The sequence below is a fragment of the Mandrillus leucophaeus genome, unplaced genomic scaffold (genome assembly GCF_000951045.1).
Source record: "Mandrillus leucophaeus isolate KB7577 unplaced genomic scaffold, Mleu.le_1.0 Scaffold118, whole genome shotgun sequence".
NCBI lineage: Eukaryota > Metazoa > Chordata > Mammalia > Primates > Cercopithecidae > Mandrillus > Mandrillus leucophaeus.
This window is the reverse complement of record NW_012100098.1, coordinates 3,390,329-3,394,660: the sequence shown is the minus strand read 5'-3', so window position 1 is coordinate 3,394,660 and position 4,332 is coordinate 3,390,329. Positions and strand designations below refer to the sequence as shown.

The following is a 4,332-nucleotide window of genomic DNA, read 5'->3' as shown; positions in this document are numbered from 1 at the left end:
AACAAAACCACTGAAATATATCAAATGGTAAATCTCTCTGGAACAGATTATGGAACATGGGTTATTTTGTCTTCTTTACAATTTGTTTTTTTTTTTTTTTTTTTTTTTTTTTTTTGAGATGGAATCTTGCTTTGTCACCCAGGCTGGAGTGCAGTGGTGTGAGCCTGGCTCTCTGCAACCTCTGCCTCTTGGGTTCAAGCAATTCTCTCGCCTCAGCCTCCTTAGTAGCTGGGACTACAGGCACGCACCACCTTGCCCAGCTAATTTTTGTATTTTTAGTAGAGACAGGGTTTCATTATGTTGGCCAGGCTGGTCTCGAACTCCTGACCTCAAGTGATCCACCTGCCTCAGCCTCCCAAAGTGCTGGGATTACAGGCATGAGCCATCACACCGGCCTGTTTTTTCCACATTTTCTATAATAAACATACACAATTTTTATTTTACAATAATATAAATATCTATAATTTTTATTTTTAAATGTGTTGGTATATATGAAAATAAAATAAGAATTATATATACAATATGAAAAAGTTTTTTAAAAAGATAAATTTTCAGGTCACTTACATGGAGGTGATAGTGGAAGTCATGGAAATAAATCAGATTACACAGGGAGAAAGTATAGTGAGAACAGGACGCTGAGCAGGGCTATGGCGAACCCGGCATTTCAGAGAAAAAAAGACTGAGTTAATGGAGTATGGGAGTAAGTGGTTGGATTAGAAAATGCAGAACCAGATAGTAGTCATGTCAAGAAAAGCAAATGAAAGGAAGAACTAGACAAGTTGTTCACTTGGTCAATTATTGCCAAGGGGTAAGGAAAAGGACAGGGAGAGGCCATTAGAGAGAAACCACTGGATACTATGCATGGACAGACAGCTTTCCTGTAGCGCTGGAAGCCAAATTTTTGCTCGGAAGCCAAATCTGAGCAAATGTTACCTGTTTAGTAAAACTGACTATGAAATAAAAAGTCCCGGGGCATTAGCTTGAATTTCAGTTTATGGAAAAAGAAAAAAGATTGTAGAAATCTAAAACTAAGTAAAATGGATATTGGGACTAATTTATGGGTAATGAAACAAAAAATGGCAATACTCTGTGCAAGACAAAACATATTTGAAGGACGGTAAAGTTTTCCATAACATAAGCTCTGTTACAGAAGAAGTAAGGGGGAAAATAGATCCACACTTGCTATCAGAAATACAAAAAAGTTGCATCTTTTTTTCCCCTAAAGATGAAAGTTCTTAGTTTCAGGGTAGTAGTATTAAGAAATTATTTAAAAGAAAATCCAAAGAATGTAAAATTTTCATGGTATCTTGTTAACTTCTTATGAGTGGACACGAGAATTCTCTAGAAAATTTTCATATGTCAAAAAATCATCTGACATGTTGAATAATGGATTGCTTGTTAGGTCAAACTCCATCCTTTTTATGAAAAGAGGTCTTCAGTAGCACAATAATTTGAGTCTTGAGGACTCTGCACCCAGCTTCAGAATAAACTCATCAGTACGGTCCTACCAAGAGTATCATCCACCATAGAATATTAACTCCACAATCATTAAGTAGAAACTACTTCATTTACAACCACTGGTTTGTTAATAACCTGAAGAGGCTGTGTTAAGTAACCTCACCTGGAGATTACTGTATGCAATCTAAAATGAAGTACCTTAATTTTCTATCCAAAAAACATACAGCAAAAGACAATAGCAAACTTAAAAAACAATTGCCTTTTCTAATGGAAATTATTGACTTAGGACTCAAGGTATACATTTTCCTATCTGCGGAAGGGGTACAATTCTAATTTAAAAGTCATCTATCTAGTAGTGTATAGAATTAACAATGCCTGAAACTAGTTTCACTGTCAATTTAAATAATAACAAATTCTTCCAATTTGTGGTTAGGTGGCCTATTATGCCAAAGATGTCTAATGAACTCCCACACTCTCAATATTCTTTTGTGTCTGTGTGTGTATGTCTTTGATAAATTTTTTTGGTACAGGGGCTCTAAGTTAATTGCAGTTAACCGGTGAAAAATATCAGAGAAAATATAAGAATTTGAAACCTGAAGAAACAGTAGTCAAAATTATACTTAAAAACATTCTTCCCCACCCACCTATCTACCCTGTCTTCCCCACCAAAGAAAAAAGAAAGAGAAAAACATTTTGAGGGCACCTTAGCAGGAAAAAGGATCCCCTGTCACCAAGGTGTGAATTGTTTTGGTTCCTGAAGCTTTCTCTTAGAATTATTAGGTTGAAATTTAGCCCCACCTTTAACCAGAGTCTGGAACAAAGCTTGAGTGTACCAAGTTAAAGTTATACAATGAGGTAATTTTTACAAAATGGCACTCCTTTGCTAATGTTGCCAATATACTGTTCTCTTCCCAGGGACTAACTGATAACACTTCCCAACCCAATATAGAACAGTGGAAACAGATTCAACTGTTTACTAAATGCCACATTAACAACAGGATCTAATCCCATTTTCCATAGGCCATGGAGTTGGAGGAAGGCAGGGTAAGAAATATGAAAGTGATACAAATACATAGATTGAAGAGAATCACTCATTATTACTCAGAGGTTTTTGTTTTTTGAGGAAAAGCAGAAGAGAGAATTAAAAAACAAAACAAAACACCTATATTCCCTATGCTCCTGCAGTACCCTGGGTTGACCTCTAGTATAGAAATGACTTCACTAATACCATAAATTGTATGTGGATCTGTCTAACTCATTTGATTTTAAGTTCTTTTAGGGTAAAGATGTTTGGCACTTTGGATCCACAGTAGGATTCACATGAAAGGCACTCAATATTTTGTCCAAAGAATGAAATAAGTTCCTAAACTAATGACTTAGTACATTATATGTTGTTCTATCAATGCAAAACAAGAAAACATAAATGAACACGCACTTTTTTTTGCCTTCTTTCACGCCAACTCTACAATTTTTTGAAGGTCTATCTAAATCGTGATCATCCTGCATCCAGGCTGTATCTCTACAGGAACTCAGAACATGTTTGTTGGGGGTCTGTTCTTTTGTGTCTACATCATACCTCAGAAGAAAGGATTGGTGTTATTTCATGGCTCCTGAAATATTTAGCATTTGTGAATAGTATTGGTAACTAAGCAGATAAAAGGTACTCTGTTAAACCATTTAAATCAAGAGCAAAAGAATACTTACTGCAAAAGAAAACTTCTCCCCAAAATGGGCATTGTCTTAAAAACTGATAACTCCCTAAGTACCTTTGACTAACCTGAAAAGTCAAGTCAGTTGAACCATCTGGATTAGGCAGATCTGAATGGATTAGACTTTTTTTTTTTTTTTTTTTTTTTGTAGAGACAAGGGTCCTGCTAAGTTGCCTTGGCTGGTCTCCAACACCTGGGCTCAAGCGGTCCTCCCGCCTCAGTTTCCCAAAGTGTTGGGATTATAGGCGTGAGCCACTGCGCCCAGCCAAGGCAGACTTTTGAAGGCTGGAATTAGGTGCAAGACAACAGTAGTTCAAATATCTCTCACCAGGATCAGCTAAACCGTTCTTGCAAGCATCAGTAAGGAGGCTAGGAAGGGTGCCAGATGGTTCGTTCCTAGCAGCTACAACTTCAAGCTTTTGTATATGTAGCCAGGGGTGTACAATTACCTTACATTAACATCTACATATGTCGGGGGCAAGTGCCAGCGATATACACACGATAGCGATTCGGGGATGACACATCGGCCGCAAGGACTGCTATATTCTCAACACTCCTCAAAAGGGTGTAAGTGTCTTAAACAGAGTTCAGCTGGCATAATGGAAGGGGAGAAAAAATCGAAAAGAGAGGGAATGGCTGAAAACGAAGGAAAAAGAGCAGTTGAGTATTAGAGTATTTCCCTGGAAGGAGGGTATTTGGAGTTTTAATGAATTGCCACCTTCCTCCACCACACCAGAAAGTATACAGTTAGAATGGAGTGTTCTCGGTGGGAGAGGACGGGGTATTTGCAGCTCCCGCCCTTGGCAGCAAAGGCTCAGCCCGACGTAAGCACTCCCCACCCCAGCGCAGGCCCCAGAAGTGAAGAAAGAACGGAGGATCAGCGTCCCTCGACCCCTTATGTCGAGGGGAAGGGACTCACACTCCTTGCACTCCCCCCGCCCCAGAAGTCGAAGGAGAAAGAGGGTGTGGAGAGAAGCCGGGGTCTTCGCGCACTCTCCGGCTGTGGAGAGAGAAGGCCCTTACCTGGCTAAAAGCCGCCTTTCCTCTGCGCTGCTACCAGCCCTGTCACAGGTCCCGGCGCTCTACCTAGCGCACCTGTCGCGACCAAGCTGCTACACCTACTGCTCCTGCGGCCCCGCCCCGGACCCCGCCCACCACCGCGGGG

At 39.9% G+C, this 4,332-nt stretch overlaps 1 protein-coding gene across 2 annotated transcripts in view; it reads right to left on the bottom strand.

The window, feature by feature from the left end:
* Positions 1–4,332, bottom strand: part of LIMA1 (LIM domain and actin binding 1) — a 114,303-nt gene extending 109,971 nt beyond the window's left edge. For both annotated transcript variants that reach the window (XM_011964481.1, XM_011964488.1), the window contains exon 1: positions 4,191–4,332. The gene's annotated coding sequence lies outside the window, so the exon portion shown is untranslated. The remainder of the gene's footprint in view (positions 1–4,190) is intronic.